Here is a 21,243-nt window from a genome sequence, read left to right as displayed (position 1 = left end):
GGGTACAGTGTACATTGCTCAGGTGACAGGTGCACCAAAACCTCAGAAATAACCACTTAAAAAATTTTCCATGCAACCAAACACTACCTGTTCCCCAAAAACTATTGAAATATAATAGAAATAAAAGAATAAAAAAACATAATAATAATTCAGTTTGACATGACAAATATTAATTGAGCAGCTACGATGCTAGACACACTATTGGTGTTTTTAAAAATAAGTTTTAAAAGTGAATGATTCTGTGTAATTTGTTTGTGCAGCATTTATCATTTTCAAAGCAGTTCTACACACATCTTTCATTCAAATCTAATTACAACTTCAAGGGGCAAGGCAGGGTCTGGAGACTTATTCATTAATTCTGCATTCCCACAATAAATCCCACTCTAGACCCAAGGTAAATACTCAATAAAAGTAGACACTTTACTCCACCCTTATCCCCCAAGCAAGCCCCTCAATTAGGGCTGCCAGGTAGAATACAGAATGTTCAGTTAAACTTCAATTTCAGATAAACAATTTTTTACTCTAAGTATATCCCATGAAAATGATTTTTAAATATCTATAATATGGGACACACAGATTTTTTAAAGTATTTGTTGTTAACCTGGATTTCAAATTTAACTGGGCATTCTGTGTTTTTGCTGGCTGAATCTGGCAACTCTTTCCTGAATTTCTCTGCCCAGGAGCTCTCTCTGCTGCAAGAACTCAACAATCGGGAGGAAAAGTCCAGAAGGATAGGGCTGTCAGCACCCCTGTGAGCAGCCACAGCGGATGGAGTTTGGTGGTAAAGGGGCTCACTTCCTGTCTCTTTGGTGATGATTTTGAGCGTGTTCTACAAAGTCTTTCAGATGGTCCCAGTAAGTTGGAGCCCAGTTGCCCTCAGTGGTAACCCACCCATTAATGTACCCTGTGTTGGTTTCCTTTCCTTCCCTACCTCACCTCCCCACTCCCCTTTCTATGATTCTTAGAGTCACCTCCCAAATAAACCTTCACATTTACATTCTTGTCTCATGGTCTGCTTCTGAGGGAACTCAAACTAAAACAAAATGCTGATTGAATTAAATCCTCAGTTGCAGATGAGAGGTTCAGGGAGCATGCCAGATGCTGAAGGCACCAAGATGGATAGTGATGGACCTTCTTATTCAGCCCTTACTCAGCACTGCCTCTGGCTACCAAGCATTGTGCTCCTATCATATACCAGCCCCTGGGAGTCTCCGTTTACATGCATCTTGACTAACCCTTTCCACCATCCTGCCTGGTAGCTATCATTATCCTCAAATTGCAAGTGGGGAAATTCATGCTCAGAGGGTTTTCCAAAGTCACACAGTAATAGAAATGCCATCTTTGGATGGGGAGCAGTGCCTCACACCTGAAGTTTCAACACTTTGGGAGGCCAAAGCGGGCAGATTGCTCGAGCTTGGGAGTTTGAGACCAGCCTAGGCAACATGGCAAAATCCCATCCCTACAAAAAATACAAAAATTAGCTGGGTGTGGTGACATGCCTGTAGTCCCAGCTATTCAGGAGGCAGGATTGCTTGAGCCCAGGAGTTCAAGGCTTCAGTGAGCTGTGATCACACCACTGAACTCCAGCCTGGGTGACAGAGTGAGACTCTGTCTCAAGAAAAAAAAAGAAGTGCCATCCTCCTGCAACACACCACCTCCCTGTGACCCACAGACAATAATACAACAGGCTTTAGGACATGACTCTCTTGAAGTACTGAAAAGGGAGTTGAGAACACACAACAGTTACACATGAAAAATAACTAGTGACAAAAGAGAGTAAGGGAAATGTGTGGCAGGCAGTTCAGAGAAGTCCTATGGGGTTCAGAAGAGAGACAAGGGTCAACTGGCAATATTACAGAAATCTTCTCACGGGCGGCTGGACTTAGGCTGAGCCATAGTGAATGGATTAGATTCAAATGGGAGACTCAGGGAGGGGAGAGAGTTGTGAGTGAGAAGGATGAATAGGCACCGTGCAGAAGCAGCACTGGGCATGTTTGCTGTGACTGCAAGCAGAAAGATGGCCTGAGGACAGGAGAGAGGGGACCAGGCCATATTATAGAGGCCTGGGGATGCCAAGGGCTATTGTTTGAATATGTGTCCCCTCCAAAACTCATATTGAAATGTAATCCAGTGTGGCAGGATTGAGAGGTGGGGCCTGTGGGAGGTGATTACATCATGAGGGCTCCATCCTTATGAAGGAATTAATCCATCCATGGATTAAGGGGTTAATGGATTAATGGGTTATCACGAGAGTGGACTCCTGACTTTATAAGAAGAGAAAGACCTGAGCTAGCACATTCATCCCCTTGCCAAGTGACACCCTGCACCACCTTGAGACTGCAGAGAGTCTTCGTTAGCAAGAAGGCCCTCACCAGATGTAGTCCCCTGACCCTGAACTTCTCAGCTTCTATAATTGTAAGAAATAAATTATTTTTCCTCATAAATCACTCAGTTTCAGTTATTCTGTTATAAACATAAGAAAATTGATTAAGACACCAGGTAAAAAATACGGAGTTCATCTGAATACATATATGGAGGAAATGCAGGCTGTGAAAGTAGAAAATTGACATAATCAAAATAAGATTTTATCAGATTCATCTGGCAGTAGAGGGCAGGATTACTTGAAGTGAAGAGACTAGTTAGTAGACTCCTGACAGGCTGTGCCTATGGTAATAAAGATCTCACCCAGAATAATGACCAGGAAGGTGTAAACTACATTACAAAGCAGGAGTTGTCAAATCTGAGTCACTGATGGGTCAGAGAGGAGAAAGAATAAAGAAAGCTCCTTTACTGTGCCTGGATAATGGGGAAAATGGAAACATTAACAAGAAACTAGAAAGTTGTACATAAGAAACTGACTAAAATAACTCTTAAGATACCATAATTTCTCTAACAAGTATACATTGGGAAGATTTTTCTGAATGATACAGAATTATGGATATGTTCCCCCTTGGTGGACAAAAGTAACTCAAACCTTTGGGTGAGGTACTATCTCTTCTCCACTCTCCCCAGCCCTCTCCATGACCTTATAGAACCAAAGCCAATGGTTACTGAGTGTAGAAGATATCTGCTGTTTCTGCCTGCTCAACATCCCCTCCCCCTGCACCTGGAAACACCATGTGTATTTCTTGTAGAGATTGCATTCCATGTAGCACAGGTGCGGTTGGACCCATTCCACCCTGCCCCCATCAATGTCCTCCCACCCTTAGTCCAGCTACAAAAAAGGGCACATAGCCCGGACCTGGCCAATTTGTTCACCCCATGCCATGTGCATAGCACGGTGATTCAGAAAAAGGAATGTGGCTGGAGCCAAGCCAATCACTATCCATGAAATTATTCTAGAGAAATAACAGGAAGCACTTCTTTCTGCTACAATTAAAGTCCATAGTAGGAGGTAGGAGTTCAAAAGTAACACTGAAAGATTAAAGGATGAGATGCAGACTAGGAAAGGGCCTGGCTAAACCTGGAGAAGAGAAATTCTCTCAGACCTGCCTCTCTGTAGACCAGTCTGTTCCACTGCAGGAAACCTAACTGCTGACAACCCCCAATTTGTCGTGGGTGTCAGGGAAATCTGAGACAATAAGTGTATCCAGCCACACTACGAACCCCTAGACCCAGCCACATCTGAAGTTAGCTGAGCTTCTGAACTTTCCAACTACGACAACAAATTTTTTTCTTAAAGAAAATAAAATACAATTTTGATCACTTGCTACCAAAAAAGTTTAAGTAGCTAGCTTTACTAGCTTGTTATCAAAATGTGTTCTGCATGTGCCAACAGCTTAATCTTAAAAATCACATTACTGAAGTTCTTCCTTCCTTGACCACCCCAAGTGTGTTACTCCTCCCCTCTCTCTGCCTTCCATGCCTAGTTTCTTTGCAGTTACCTTGAATAACTTGTAAAATGTTGCTCTAGTTGCACACCCTCCTGTGTGAGGTCACTAACAAAGGAAGATCTCCAAAACAGCTTCCAGAAAAGGAAAGCAACAAATGGGCAAGCCCAGATGACAATCTCAGTCCCAGCTAATATCTTTATTGCATCCCAGTAAATACCTGAGCAGAGAAGCCAGCCATGCCATGCCCCAATATCTGACCTACAGAAACTGTTAGATAATAAATATGGGTTATTTTAATCCATTAAGTTTCTGGTAATTTGTGACTTAGCAATAGAAAACTTATAGAGGACAGATGCAACAACTTATCCCTCACCTCAGAAGGGATATTTTCACATGCCCAAAATGAGTAGGCTCTTAGAAAATTGGAATGGAGACATATTGGCAGATTCCAATGAGGTTGGGGACCTGAACCTCTGAATTCGGTTGAGGCTTCTTTGTCAAGAGAAGCAGCTCTTCCAAGTGTGTTTAAGGAAGTTAGTATACCTTGGTGTGAAGAACTTTCCTGGAATAGTGCAGAGGAAGGTATCAAAGCCTTAGGAAGATTGGACTTGGAGCTCCATCCTCAGACACAAAGACGAAAGCCTTTAAAGAGACTATTGAACCAGCTATTCCAATCACATCAGGTTAAATCTCTGTTAAAATAAAATAAAATTAAATTAAAAAGTGTGAGTGTGAGCGTATGTGTGCACGCACACACGTGCATGCACATGCACACATTTCCTGGTGATTCTGCTCCTCTGGCTCAATCTATAGTGATAAAGTTGAGGTCGTGGTCACTAATCCAAGTTCAAGGTACATCCTTCTTATCTCAAGGCTTGATGTTCTCATAATGTACCTTCCTTAAAGTGTCATTTTCTACCTGCCTGGGAAAGGCAGAAGTCACACCTATCTTTCTCAATTGGGTTCAAGAATTTCAGGCCATAATAGGCAATTTTAATAAAATCATCATGAGTTATCATCAGTCTGTCCTTTATATATATAAAGAATGTTGGCCGGGCGCAGTGGCTCATGTCTGTAATCCCAGCACTTTGGGAGGCCAGGGTGGGTGGATCACGAAGTCAGGAGTTCAAGACCAGCCTGGCCAAGATGGTGAAACCCCGTCTCTACTAAAAATACAAAAATTAGCCAGGCATGGTGGCGGGCACCTGTAATCCCAGCTACTTGGGAGGTTGAGGCAGAGAATTGCTTGAACCCGGGAGGCGGAGGTTGCAGTGAGCCAAGATTGCACCACTGCACTCCAGCCTGGGAGACAGAGTGAGACTGTATCTCAAAAAAAAAAAAAGTTGCAAGAAAATCTAAAATTTGTCTCCTTTAAAAACATTGCATAAAGCCAAGTGCAGTGGCATGCACCTGTAGTTCCAACTACTTCGGAGGCTGAGGTGGGAGGATCTCATGAGCCCAGAAGTTCAAGGCCAGCCTGAGAAACATAGCAAGCCCTGTCTCAAAAAGATTATCATTATTATTATTACATATTTTCTCAAAGTATTGTCTTGATATTTCCCTTTATTTTGTGTCCTTTTGTTTAAGAATGCAAAATATCTAGGAAAAGATGATTGCTATCATTTCAGCTTTTGAAAGAAACAGAAACTAGCTATAGCAGTTAGGGTAAAATCCAAGAAGCAGAGCCACTAGAGTATTACGGGAATAAAAGATTTATTATAGGAATTAGATCTCACACAAATGTGAGAGCAGCTGAGAAAGTGAAAGTCAGAGAATTTAAGAAAGAGTCATAAATGAATCCTCTGAAAGCACTGGCATGAGTAGGTAAGCTGGAGCTTGCAGGGAAATCTGAGACACAAAATATACCCAGCCACTTCAGTGAGATTGCAAAGCGAGAGCTCTCAGACAGGTCTATGGGAAGATGTCCCCTTTGTGTAGCTACCACCTCTATGGGTTTGCAGCCAAGCACCTGGGTAAGGGGGAGAAGGGAGTGAGTCTGCTTGCGGTGAGTTGTGCTGGTAGTCAGGAAGCCAAGCTGGACAGTGTGGAGGAGAGGAAGAATAAGCGGGGACCCAGACACCTCTGTGTCTATCTATCTGACGATGACGACCTTCCAAGAATAATGGTCTTTGCTTCTTTTCCACCTTCCAGATCTCGTGCATCTTCCTCTATGGCCAACTCTAACCCAGAATTATGCATGAAATGTAATTCCCAGCTTAACCCACCTGCCATGGTGTAATCCAACACAATGACTAAGCAAAAGATGAATTTGTTATTAGAGTCCTGGGGCTCCTCACAGAACTGAGGACAGGAATGAGACTGGATCTCAGAACGACTGGAAACAAGAGTTCAGATACCAACAAGCTCTCAGGGTATCTTGCCTCTCTTGCTGCTCTCAAGTTACCTGCTTGTTTACCTGCCTTCCTTTAGACTGGCCTGTTTCATGGCAGTAAACTGCTGACAACTGCTGACAACTCCTAAGCATGATTCCTTGCAGCTTCTTCAGACGTGTCAAGGGAAGAGAGACTCAGCTCTGTCTCTTCATGCCCAGTCCAATAAATTCTGAGAAGGGACTCATTGGTCAGAGGACTGGGTCACATGGTATCGCAGCTGCTCCTGTTATGCCATTGTGGATAGGGAAGGGGAGAACGGTTTTCACAAGAAAGTAAATGTGGAGCAAAGCAGCTCCATCGGTGTCCACTGCAGGTGGTAAGGTAACATTATACCTCACCTAAGTCCCAAAACTAGCTATAGTAAAATTGGCCTGGCTCCAAAGAGGGCTCCTTGACTTCCAGTGTTCCAAGGGGCTCTAATCACTCTGTTTGTCATTATGCCATGGGCTTTCCCCTAATTCTGCATATCAACAAACTTCCCATGCTATACTCTACCATGGCCTTTCTCATTTCACAGGTGACAGAGACACAAAATGACCACCAATCTACACACCTAGAAACAACTCTGCCTCCTGGCACAGTGCTTTTTTCCTTATTACACACCACTTTGCATCCTTGATCATCCACTGCAGTAAATATGATAAAAAGATACTTTTAATTTCTTTCTCATAGAAAAAGCATAATGTGTTCACTGTGGAATACATTTAGTTTAGCGTAATCAAAGCTAAAATTTGTATGTGTTATAGTCATGTAAATTGCTATTGACACTACTTCAGATTTGAGAACTTCTACCAGAAAGGTCAAAGAAAAATGGAACAACAGCTTGGAAGTTCATTACTGTCCTCACAGAATTTCATTATTGACAACTAATACATATTGAGCATGCTATTACAAGACACCGTACCAGGCATAATGAATAGATGTAAGTGTATAAGACATAGTCCCAGCCTTTTAAAATCTGGCTGAACGGGCTGGGCGTGGTGGCTCATGCCTGTAATCCCAGAACTTTAGGAAGCTAATGTAGGTGGATTAATTGAGGTCAGACGTTCAAGACCAGCCTGGCCAACATGGTAAAACCCTGTCTCTACTTAGAAATTACAAAAATTAGCTGGGTGTGGTAGCAGATACCTATAATCCCCAGCTACTTGGGAGGCTGAGGTGAGAGGATTGCTTGAACCTGGGAGGTGGAGGTTGCAATGAGCTGACATCGTACCACTGCACTCCAGCCTGGGTGATAGAGCAAGACTCCATCTCAAAAAAAAAAAAAAAAAAAAATCTGGTTGAGTGGATGGAACACAGACATAGACTACAGCCAACTATTTATGGTAGCCTATGAATGAATGAATACCCTAAATGAATGATACAGAGTAGGAAGTAATCTCTGGGGACTGCAACAGTCAGAAAATGTATCATGGAGGAGGTAGGAATCAAAGCCTGGATTTTATTTATTCCTTCAATCATTCAATCATTTGCTCATTCATTCAACAGTTCTTCAGTTGGGCATCATGCTTAATGCATGTAAGAGTAAATGGGCAATGGTATACACCCAGGATAAGAGCCATAAGAGTTATGGGAGATAATACGATTCCAAGATAGTATAATTCAAATGTGCAGTGTACTCTACTCTTGCATCCACCTGTCACTTGTTGAGTGTCTCTTACCTGCTAAGAACTCTGCTAGATCCCTAAATGAAGTAAAAGTCTGGTCTGCAAAGACTCACAAAACATTTAAATAATGTCTTTGTAAGAAGAAATGCCCAAATAGTCCTTGTTGTGTAACAAGAGGACTTTGTATCACACAGTGTAGGCTCAAATAAATGGTACAAGGGAACATGATGCATGCATACTCAGGATTCTTGTCATCCAACTCTCAGAAAGAATATAACTGGATACACCATGGTTGTGCTCCAGGAGAAGGCCACAGGTCCCCTGCCACTTTGCATTCTTACAGAAGCATTAAGAGGGGCAGGGATCACTCAAACAATTTGGGCAATCCAGCCTAGCTAGTACAAGAACAAAACATCCTTTCTCAGATGTTAATTTGCATATCAGTCCTGGGTTCAGCTAGAGGTCTTGAAACCTATACCCCTCCCTGCTCAGCCACCTTGTTGCCCTGTTGAGGGAGAGCCACTGTGCTCATCCAGAAACAAAATAGTTTAAGTCTTTTCAGAAATGTAAGGTGAGATGGGAAGATAGACTCAGAGATGGAAGTTGGATAAGTGAGGGGAAAGGGGTTGGGCACATTTTTTTTTAAGACAAGCTCTCTCTGTGTCACCCAGGCTGAAGTGCAGTGGTGCTATCATGGGTCACTGCAGCCTCGACTTCCTAGGCCCAAGCAATCCTCCTGCCTCAGCCTTCCAAGTAGCTGGGACTATAGGTGCATGCCACCACACCCAACTAATGTATTTTTTTCATTTTTTGTAAAGATGGCGGGGGGGTCTCCCTGTGTTGCCCAGGCTTATTTCCAAAGACTTTTTTTGTTTCTAAGACAGGGTCTCGCTCTTTTGCCTAGGCTGGAGTGCAGTGATGCAATGTAGCTCACTGCAGCCTTGAATTTCTGGGCTCAAGCAATCCTCCCACCTTAGCCTCCTGAGTAGTCAGGACCACAGGCATGCACCACCACGACTGCCTAATTTTTTTTTTTTCTTTTTGTTTTAGAGACAGGGTCTCACTATGTTGCCCAAGCTGTTTTCAATCTCCTAGGCTCAAGTGATCCTCCTGCCTTATTCTCCTAAAGTGCTAGGATGATGGGCATGAGCTACCATGTCCGGCTGGGCATTCTAAACAAGGGGCTGGCATAGGCAGAGGTGCAGAGCCAAGAAAAAGGATGTCTAGTTCCCCACAGTAACTTAAGTGCTCAGTATAGTGCTGAGCAATAGTGGGTGCTCAGTAAATATTTAGTTGGATGGCTGAAAGACATTCAGGCCACCTGCATGCCTAGGGCCTCTCAAACTTGGTGCATAAAAGGAGTAGCAGTGTCTCAGGGAATATCCAGAGCACCAAGACAAAAATGGCCACAGTTTTACGAGATTTATTGGTAAGTAAATTAAAACTCTAAACAATATGTTTGTTTTAATCGTATATGTTATATATGAGTGCATGGGTATACACATGCACATAAATTGCAAAGTTCCAATAAATTCTTCAAATAAAATATAAGATTTGAGATAAATTTGTCTTTTGTGGTACCTCCCGGGCAATACTCAGACCCCTGGGAAACAGGTATTCAATCTTCTCTGCCATTAGGGATATAAAAGTGCAAAAGCTTGAAAAGTAGTACTAGATTCCTACTGAGCAAAAGAAAAAGAAAAAAGTGGTGGCTGATGCCTGTATCCCAACACTTTGGGAGGCCAAGGCAGGTGGATCAGCTGAGGTCAGGAGTTCGAGACCACCTTGGCCAACATGGTGAAAATCTGTCTCTACTAAAAATATCAGGTGCAGGGTGAAGGGAAATAGCCACACCTGATGTAATTGTCAAAGAATTGTTTTGCGTGAACACTGTGGAATAATTTTTAAAAATGATTAGTCATCATATGATTCAGTCAAGAGTCCAGCTGAAAACACATGGTAAATTAAATCGAGTGATTTGAAGAGAGTTTAATAGGTTATTCACAAAGGTGTGGGCGAGGAGTATGGAAATCATTTGGGATGGTGCAGTAACGGGACAAAAAGGAGGAAGTAATGACTTCTAACGGGAGGTAGACAGGCTGTGTGAATGAGCCATCTGAAAAGAGCTGTGACCTTCTGTGCAGGAATGAGCCCCCAGAGGGGAGCTGAAACAATGAATGCTCAACCTCCCTCTCCTCCCTTGTCTGATCTCTGGTTACTGCCCGCTCTTGGCCAAACCTGATGGAAGCCAGAGGACAGGGAAGCCTGTTGTAGTCCAAACAGATCAGCCTCCCAGGACACAGAGCACAGCAGAGAAGGGGCATGGGTGTCTGTAATCCCAGCTACTTGGGAGGCTAAGACAGAAGAATTGCTTGAACCCAGAGGTGGAAGTTGTAGTGAGCTGAGATTGCGCCACTGTACTCCAGCTTGGCAACAGAGCAAGACTCTCTCTCAAAAAAAAAAGAAAACAGTGATTAAAATAGCAACCAAAATATAAGTTGTAAGATTTCTTAACTTTTCTTGAAAAAAGAGCTGCCAGTTAAGGCTAGAGAAATCTGTTTATTTAAATCAGCAATAAACTAGATTATGTGGTCTCCAAATAAATATGATCTTTCATATTATACATGTAATATGTAAGATATATTTATAAAAACAATATAAATATTATAAACAGAAATATGAGTTAATATCAATAAGCTTTCACAAGAAAATGTCTAGTGTCATAAACCATCTTTGGGGAAAAACAAAACCCTGCTAGGTATGAGAGTTTGTAACTGTATATTCATATGCACATGTACACACATATATTCTCCCACACTTAAAATAATCTAAGAAACTACAATCTCCTCTTAAAGTTGAAATTCTTCCAGGTCATGAGTAAAGACAACAATGGTAAGACTAATGCAATATACAATAACATACAATACAATACAATACAATACAATACAATACAATACAATACAATACTGGCTCACTACTAGAAATATTAAGAATTACCTATAACCCGAAAGAAAACTGGGCTACCAGGCTTCATTTTGGTGTTATATTTTTTGGCATAAAAGTGTACTAGTCATCGGTTTCAAACTTTGTTTTCGCTCTGCCTTCCTTCACCTCTTTCAGAAAATACACAAGGCGCGGCTCTGGGTTCCCTGAGCTAAACCAGACTGGTCAGCTTCATGTTGCTGTAACTTTCCGATCTGGATATTGTCACCCATTTGCTCTTTCCAAAGACACAGGGCACCTATTTCAGGACACCTGTCCTGTTGTTTTACTTTTTTTTTTTTTTTTTTTTTTTTTTTTTTTAATGCTGGTGATGGTGTAGCTGAAAATTCAAATGGAAAAGAATTTCAACGGATCAGCATCTTCTTCTCCACTGATTTTTTTCTAAACCGACTCTTGAGAATGTTTCTGTGCCAGATTATTAGTCTGTGGCACGGCCGATCTTATCCCTGCAAGCCCTTTCATAATCAGTGTCAATGGCCACAGAGTTCATTCGACCCATGGTGATGAGAATCAAACGTGAAGATGATTGAAATAATTGGGTCAAATCTGCAGCAGGCCATTTCGGTGGCCACAGGAGAATGAGGGCATATTCAAAAATCATAATGAATCACATTCTCTGCAGGTAAAATAGGAATGATGATGACATGGTATCAGCCAATTTCAGATGGACACTAGCAAGAAAAATGTAAATGATTAATATTTATATAGGTGCAGAATAAAAATAAACAATACTGTATCATATGAATGTAGGTAGATTTATGTCCCAAACATCTAATTTCCAGCTCATTCCCTTTCAATAAAAAAAAAAAAAAAGGAAAATATGTTATGCAGTAATGGAAGCATCGGGGAATTGGAATATTTTGTGCTACAGTGTGTTTTAAATATGTTCTGTTTCATTATATTGGGTTGGAATTCTTCCATTTGTCACACCAAATCCATTGTCTCCCCTTCTCTGTTGTGCTCTGTGCCCTGGGAGGCTGATCTGTTTGGACTACAACAGGCTTCCCTGTCCTACTGATCCGGGCAGTAACCAGAGATCAGACAAGGGAGGAGAGGGAGGTTGAGCATTCATTGTTTCAGCTCCCCTCTGGGGGCTCATTCCTGCACAGAAGGTCACAGCTCTTTTCAGATGGCTCATTCACACAGCCTGTCTACCTCCCGTTAGAAGTCATTACTTCCTCCTTTTTGTCCCGTTACTGCACCATCCCAAATGATTTCCATACTCCTCGCCCATGCCTTTGTGAATAACCTATTAAATTATCTTCAAATCACTCGATTTAATTTACCATATGTTTTCAGCTGGACCCTTGACTGAATCATATGATGACTAATCATTTTTAAAAATTATTCCACAGTGTTCACGCAAAACAATTCTTTGACAATTACATCAGGTGTGGCTAGTTCCCTTCACCCTGCATATGGTTTCCACTTTGACCATGGCCTGAGTCACTTGTCATAAGTGACTCTATTTTGATACTTATTATCACAAACATCACTACATATCAGGCCCCTTCTTGGGGAGATAACGTTAGAAGGAGGGTGGTTGGGTGGGCTACACATGAAAAATCTACTCTAGTATCTCTATTTCCAAAATCTTTACATTTCTCCCTCTATGTTATGCCAAGGAAATCTTAGCACTTCATCTTCTCTTTCACATGTAGGCTCATGGAAGCAGACAGTAGAACTGTGGATATTAAAAGCTAGAAAAGACAGGTGGGTGGTGGGGGGAGAGGTTAGTTAATGAATACAAAATTACAGCTAGAGAGGAGGAATGAGTTCTGGTGTTCTGCAGACATTAGGGTGAAAATGGTTAACTACGATTTATTGTATATTTTCAAAAAGCTAGAAAAGAGAATTTTGACTGTTCACACAGCACAAAGAAATGATAAATGCTTGAGGTGATGAATATACTGATTACACTGATTTGATCATTACACATTTTATACATATATCAAAATATCACATAAATATAGACAATTATTGTGTATCAACTAAACATAAAAAGGAAAGATTTTGAAGTACTTTGACCTTATTTAGTGTTGACCAACACATTGTAGGTTTCAGTCATCTAGGATCATTCCAGCTGCTCCAGGTAGCAAGGTTTGCTGAAGTAAGGGAAGAGAGTGCAAGAGATTCTTACACCAGCAATTAAATATTTCAGCCTGAAAGTGATACATGTGACTTCACCTCATAACCTATTGGCCAGGACTGCATGGCCCCAGTTGCAAGGAGGACAGCAAAGTGTAATTTTTCAGGTTCCTAGAAGGAGGAAAAAAAAAAAAAAACTAGATACGTGTGAGCATCACAACCAGGTAACTTAGAGCTGTCTGCAGAACACCAGAACTCATTCTTCCTCTCTAGCTGTAATTTTGTATTCATTGACTAATCTCTCCCCCTCCTCCCTTCCCACGTGTCTTTTAGAGGTGATGAAAAGTTACAATATTCATACAGTTTTCAACTTAGAGGATTGTAGTCGCTGTATTTTGAGTTTTTAGTTGTTTCTCCCTCCCAATTTCTCACATCTTAAATGTAACTATACTAATATTTTAGGTTTCAGGTGAGAGTATGTCTGAATTGATACCAACTCACAATAAGACATGAGTCTTAGCCTTTTGCTCATGCTCAGTTTACAAAATAGTTTATTGGTATCTTCTGGACCTGTTAGGGCTGCGTCTCATAATTGCAATTTCCATTTTACAATGGAATACTACTGGGCATGCCCAGTTTTATGGTTCAGTGATTAGATGAGAGTTTGTGGTGGCTGTTTTAGGTTGTCCAGTCACTAGACAACCAAGTACTTTGTTCTGGGACTTGCCAGAGTCTCCAAACAGCATCTCTGCTGCCATGCACAGTTCCAATGCCGCTGAATCCACCAGGTCATAAGACTCAAGTGGCATGTCAACCTTCAACCCAGCCTGGACGCGCTGCAGGTCTTATTCTTGTTCCAGGGCTTCCTTAAGACTGGAAGCTTATGGGTTATTTCCTACGTCGGTTAGTGCAGCATGCCCAAATGTGGTATATGCTGTCACCAAAATCCAGAGGCTTATCAAATACAGTGCCTTTTTATTTGTGGTGGAGGGTGCAAAGTCCTGCCATTTGTGATTTCCTAACATGCTACAAACCACTGGACCCTTTTGAAACGTCACCAAAGTGGTGGCAGGGCCCTAAACTTTCAGAGGGTTTAATCTCCCACCCTTTGCATATATATTTTCTACTTCCTTCTCGCTAGGTCCAACAAACAACATGATCATCAATGTAAAGAACTTGTGTGATATTCCACAGAATACAATAAAGATATACCCTTGTCTCTGCTATATAAATGCAAACTGCTTCTGATTTTCACTACTGGTTAGGATGGGAAAGAATGCATTTTCCAGGACAACAGTTGTATGTCAGGTGCCTGGGGGGATAATTTGTTTCAGTAAATATCCTGTATCCAAAATCATAGCTGCAACTAATGTCACCACCTGATTAGGTTTGCAATAATCCACTGTCATTTTCAAGGCCTGTCAGGCTTTTGTTCCAGCCAAACAGAAAAGTTTTATGCAGATATAGTAGGAATTACTACCGCGGCTTCTCTCAAGGTCTTTATGGCAGCAGTAATTTCTACAATCCCCCCAGCAGAATCGCTTACTGTTTACTAGATTGGTGAATTGTTTGGGAAGAGCTCCAGAGGCCCTAGATGGTCCTTCCTTTCATAGTAGCCTTCACTCAACAGGACAGGGAACCAGAATGGTATCCTGCGAGTTACCAAGTATATGTGTATGTGTATGCATATACATGTATTCATATACGTGTGTGTATGTATTCCCACCATGAATCCTGGGCCTGGGATAATATACACAGGATGGGCCTGCAATCCCAGTAGGTCTACTGTTACATGAATTGGAGCCACAAATTCATCTAACACCTGACATCTGTAAGTCCTACTTTGGCAGATGATTGTAATGTTTTTGGTCTCTGGCATAAGTGTAAAATCAGAGCCAGTCTGTGATGGTAACCAGTACATTTTAAATTCCCTGCTGCCAGTCTGCAGACCCCTGGGTGAATAGCTCCAGGTCACCCTGTGGAAGACTTGGGAGGAAATCCACTGGATATACGATGGCTAAACTACAGAGTTCTTCTTCAGAAGCACCTGGCCTCAACCTCTGTTGAGGGGCTTCATCTATCCACTGACTGAGTTCTGAGACTATGGTAGGGAGCCATGAATCCTAACATGGTGTCTAGTTTGTTTCTGCCCAGTAGTCTTAGAGGTCTAGCTCAACTCAGTGGACCTCAAGCTGCTCCTTGATTTCATTTCAAAACAGTCCTATGACCATTCCTTCTCCATGACGCATTGTACTAACTGCACATAAATTTGTCTTTGTCTGTTAACATCTTCCACCTACCCTCTACCTCTCTGGAATCCCATTTTCTCACTGTAATCAGGACATGCCATTTTTGCAGCATTTCCATTGTCTTTTCTGGAAGTCAGAGGACAGTTACCAAGAGAGGCCCCTTCCCCCAGTGTTTGGTGAAGAGGTGTTCTCCAAACCTCCTGCTAGGTGGTAGCAGAGCTGGTTGCTAAAAACAGGGCTTTGAATAGGCAAATTTAAAAACTGCCACTGCCACCAGTTTCTGAATGATGAACCCTGGCATTCCACTGGAAGACCACAACTGTGCTGGATACCTCATTCTGCCTTCCAGCGTACCAAGAGAGTGCATTACTAGGGGAACCTAGTCACTATTCAGACTCTTAGTGGCAAGGGAGTTAGGGAAATGTAGTTTCTAGCTGGATGGCCAGGTGCCTAACTGAAACTCTTTTACTATGACAGAAAGGAAGAACAGATTCAGGGGATAATTTCCAGTTTCCCACATTCAACTCTCCTTCTCTACCAGTTCCTTCCCATCAGCATTTAAACATGTTCACAGATTGTTGTTATTTTCTTCCACTTCGGGAGGAAAAGTAAAACTCATTTCCATATCCCTCCTCACTGTTTCTCTCCCTTTATTCTATGTAGTTAAATATTATAAAAGAATTGTCAGGTAGGCATGGTGGCTCACGCCTGTAATCCCAGCACTTCAGGAGGCCAAAGTGGGTGGAACTCTTGACTTGAGATCAAGAGTTCAAGGCCAGCCTGGTCAACATGGTGAAACCCTGCTTGTACTAAAAAAATTAAAAACTTACCCAGGTGTGGTGGTACATGCCTGTAGTCCCAGGTACTTGGGAAGCTGAGGCAGGAGAATGCTTGAACTCAGGAGGCAGAGGTTGCAATGAGCTGAGATCATGTTCTGCACTCCAACCTGGGCAACATAGTAAGACTTTGCCTCAAAAACAAAATTGTCTTCAAATGCTTATCAGTGTATGTAGAAAAGTCTAAATTTAGCATAGGAAAAGGGGCTCTGGATATTAATACACAATATACAAAACTGAGACCTGTGGAATGATTGAAAATTGAAGACTTATTTCTTTTAACATCACCAGTGTGGTAGGCAGACCATTCTCCCCCAAAAGATGTCCATGTCCCAATTCCACAAACTGTGCATATGTTACCTCACAGAGCAGAGAGGGATTTTGTAGACATGGTTAAAATTAAGAACCTTGAAATGAAGACATTGGCCAGGCACAGTGGCTCACATCTGTAATCCCAGCACTTTGGGAGGCTGAGTCAGGAGGACTGCTTGAGCCCAGGAGTTTGAGACCAGCCTGAGTAACATAGCAAGACCCATTTGTACAATCAGTCAACCAATAACAAAGAAGAATTGGGGAAAATATCTTGGATTATCTGAGTGCGCTCGATCTAATCACGTGGGTCCTTAAGAGTATAAGATGAAGAACAAGGGATATTACATGAAAGGGACTCAACTCACTGTTGCTGGCTTTGAAGGTGGAGGAAGGGGACTGACCATGAACCAAAGAGTGTGGACATTCTCTAGAAGCTATGAATGAACCTCAGGTGACAGTCAGGAAAGAAACCAGGGCCTCTGTCCTACAACTGCAGGGAACTGAATTCTGCCACTGACTTGAATGAGCAAGGAAATAGATTCTCCCCTACAACCTCCAGGAAGGAATGCAGCCTGCTGACCCCTTGGTTTTAGCCCTTTGAGATCCATGTTAGACTTCTGACCTCCAGCACTGTAAGATACTAAATATGCATTACTTAACACTAAGTTTGTGTTCATTTGTTCTGGCTGCAATGGAAAACAGATGTATCTTGTACATCAGATAAGATACTTTTCCCCTTAAATCTTCCTCCCTGGGGACATTGATCACAAAGCTGGGATTTCTGAGACTAGAGAGCATTTTAAAAGCTTGGTTCTAGGGCAATTGCCAGATTCTTATATCCTGACCTAGACATGGTTCTAGGGAGAGGATGAAGCAAGAAGGGAAAAAACAAAGACCTTGCTCTTCTATTTTCCTCTCATTTCCCAAACAAGAAAATTGGAAAATGCAAATCATAGAATTTATACTATTGGAGAAAAATATCTAGTTCTACCTCTACGTCATAAAGATACCTCATAAGTAGAGGCACCATTTGTGGCCCAAGCCCAGTGGACTCTATTCAGAGAAAATGTATGCACAGAACATTCCTTTTACAGTGTGGGAGGAGTTACACAGGCACGCAAACACACACATCCTACCCATAGAAAACCATCTAGAACAGGTGCTCATGAGTTTACACAAGGACACTCAACAGCCTTAAATACATGAGCAAAGTAAAGGTAAAATTCAGGCTCCATAGAGACCTCTTCTCATGTTCAAAGAAGAAAACTCCTCCACACTAGGACAAAATTCCCCATGAATTATCTTTACCTCGCGTAAGTCAAAGCCTTCTTTCTATGGGAATCACTGCAGGCTAGCATCTAATGGACAAATACAGCGCATAATAATTTTGATTTAAATCCTAAAAGAATTTGTCTCAGTATAAAAATATTTTTCCTTTCTCACATTTTTAATAATACACAGAATCTTCATCCTAACCAAAAAGACCTTTTCTCCCAAATCTACAGAATTATCTAGTTTTAAATCTGTTAATTTAAGTTTTTCTCATTCCTTTTAACCTGAAACTTGATATTCTAGAAGTATCACTTAAATTGGTCTGAAAATAAAACATCAATGGAGATAGAAAGAGGAAAAAAAGGAAACTTTCCAACCAGATAGAGCTACTGGAAAGCTTACTTAATGAGCAATAATTTATAGAAAAGCTAATTTATTATTTACTATGTAAGTTGTTTGCACCATTCACAGTACTTTCCTCACTCAGTGATAAAGCACCACATATACTTCTAAGGCCTATTGGGTGCTCAAACTGCTTTATCACCTTTCTTGTGAGGAAACTAGAGAACCCAACAGTGACTAATCAAGTAATTCTAGTAACACATCTTTAAAGGTGAGGGCAAATGTTCTATTCATTTAAATATTTATTTCAGTAGTTTAAACAAAGACCCTTTATAAAAAAAACCAATATAAAAATTAATATACTGGGGGAATAAATGTGAATCAAGAATGTAAAACTTAAATCTGTAAAGCAGAGGAAGCCATGAGAAACAATTGTTGGGCAAGCCCTGAAAATGTGGGGAATAGTATCTGGAATAAAATAAGAAGCAAGGCCAAGCACAAAGGCTAGCCCAGGTCAGAAGCACAGGTAGGACTGCAACTCTCAAATAGTGTGCTGAAGAGTGACAGGGTACTGGAGTGAACTCATCAAAGCACCTTGGGATGTTTTATACTTTTGAAAGAAACACAGAAACATCTGTCAGATCTTATGTGAATGTCTGTAATTAGGTGTTTGGACCTAATTACTTAATAAGTGAAACTATTAGATATTTCTTTGGCTAAGGGACACCATGAAAAAACTAGCGAGATTCTAAGGGCACCGTGAAATAAGAAAGTTTGGAAACTTCTGCCTTAGGGACATGCTAGGATTCAAAGGACATTGCCTGCTCAGAGTAAAATTAGAGTAGCAGATGAAAAGTGGAAAGGACAGTGCCTCTAGCTTCTGCATACCTAATTATACACAGTGGGGCTTTTTGATAGCTCAATGCTGGCTCTAAAGAACTCTTGTGCTCTCTCATTCTAAATTCACTGCAGAAGCTCCTTAAAAATCACTGAATCTTGCTTTCAAACCAGTGAATTTCATTATTCCTTAATAACAAAAACAAAACAGTAATTTTTCAGTGTTGGTCTTGGGACCAAACAGAGTTCCTCAAATATTTAGAGAAATCCTACTAAGATTTAAGTATCACCTTCTTCATGAAGAAATGAATGAATTTTATGGAAAGATTCACTCCACAACTTCATAATAGCCCATTATCAAAATTTTAAAATTTACTCTAAATCAGGGATTGGTAAACTTTTTCTATAAAAGTTCCATAGTAAATATTTTAAAATATTCTTTTACAACCCTTTAAAAATGTAAAAACCAACTGAAAGCAGGCACTTGAGCAGATATTGTACATCTGGGTGTACATTGTACACCCATGTTCATAGCAGCATTATTCACAATAGGCAAAGGGTGGAAACCCCCTAGTGTTATATCAGTAGATGAATGGCTAAACAAAATGTGGCATATACACATAAAGGAATATCATTCAACCTTAAAAAGGAATGAAATTCTGATGTATGATACAACGTGGACGAAATTTGAAAACATCAAGCTAAGTGAAATAAGCCAGATACAAACGGGCAAATATTATAGTATTCCATATATGAGTTACCAAGAATAGTCAAATTTATAAAGACGGAAAGCAGAACAATGGTTACCAGGGCCAGAGGCAAGGGCTAATGGGGAGTTGTTTCATGAGTACACATTTTCTCTTTGGAGTGATGAAAAAGTTCCGGGGATGATAGGGGTGATAGCTGCACAATGTAAATGCAGTTAATGCCACTGAAATACAGTGGTAGGTAAAGTTGAAGCTTAGAAGTGGACAGAAATAGCTTCAAGGTTCAGATTTGAAAGTTTAATTTTACCACTTGTGTTACTTTTATTTTCTTCTCCACTCATTTGGGGCATAGTAGACCATTTCCCCTCCCATGTGTTGGAAAGGAGAAAAAAGGAAACATTGGAACATTAAGCTTATTCTAAAGATTCAGATCTCTCCCCTGCATGCTTGCAACCTTTAAATGTAAAACTCACTTAACTCATGGATTAGTTAGCACAATCTCAGACTCTGGAGCCGACCTATCCCTAAAATAAGAAAAACCTAATGGACTGTATGTAGGCTACAGGCAAAAAAAAAAAAAAAAAAAAAAAAAAAAAGTCACTATAAACAAGAAACTTCTTTCAGATTAGATAAACAATACAAAAATGTACAGACAAAAGACAATTGTTTCAGTTATCTACTCACTGGAAGAGATGTGTAACAAACAACCCTAAACTCAGTGAAGTAAAATGACAATCATTACCCTCATGAATTCTTCAGGTCAGGACTTAGGACAAGGCAGAGCAGGCATGGTGTGTCTCTCGCCAGGATTAGGGCCTCAGCTGGGATGACCCAAATGACTGAGCGATGAGAATGGCTAGGAGCTGGAATCAGCTTCTCAGCTCACATGACTGGCACCTAGGCTGGGGTGACTCAAAGCCTGGGCTCAGCTGTGACTGTTGACCAGTGTTACCTTCAAAGGGTCTCTGTCTTGGGCTTTCTCACAACATGCCAGCCTCAGGCAGTGGAACTTCTCACAGGAAGGCTGAGAGTTCCAAAAGGTAGATGTTCCAGCAGACATTGTGGCACTGCATGGTCTTTTATGACCTAGCCTCAGAAGTCACATATGGTGACTATGACGACTTTCACCAACTTAGATTGGTTAAAAACAATCACAAGCCCACATACATGTAAGAGAGAGAACACAGACTCTATCTTGTTATCAGATGAGTATCAAAGAAGTTGCAGTCAGGTTTTAAAACTACCATGGACATATTTATAGAGAAATGGAGATATATGGCAAAGGGTTAACAGTGTCCACCCCCCAGGATCCCTCAAAGTGCATTTAACTTATTATCTTAATTCAAATTAATCCAAACTTATCCTTCAAGAATAGCAAATTCCACCTATTTTCATGTGATGCAGTAACAAACTTCAATTAACCTCTATAACTTGCATCGAAGTTGACTAATATCTTGTTTTTGACCCTAGCACCACCTGCCAATTTTAATCATTACTTATTTTTCAAACACCGTCAAGCTCAGATCCACCCTCAGGCTTAGGCTAAGTCATATCCAGAAAGAAGGCAGAGAATGCCTATAGCTAGCAAAGCAATTAGATTAGCTTTATTAACAGCATTATGGCTGCTGACACCAGTGGTCATTCCCTATCCTTACTAGACTTTAGGATCTTACAGGTCAAGAGAAAAAATGAGACAAATGGTGGGCAAATAAAGCTATCAACTTTTTATTCTCCAAAGTAAAAACATTTGAGGAACAACTACTA

Source organism: Piliocolobus tephrosceles, chromosome 3, assembly GCF_002776525.5.
Source record: "Piliocolobus tephrosceles isolate RC106 chromosome 3, ASM277652v3, whole genome shotgun sequence".
Taxonomy (NCBI): Eukaryota; Metazoa; Chordata; class Mammalia; order Primates; family Cercopithecidae; genus Piliocolobus; species Piliocolobus tephrosceles.
This window is presented reverse-complemented; position numbering follows the sequence as displayed.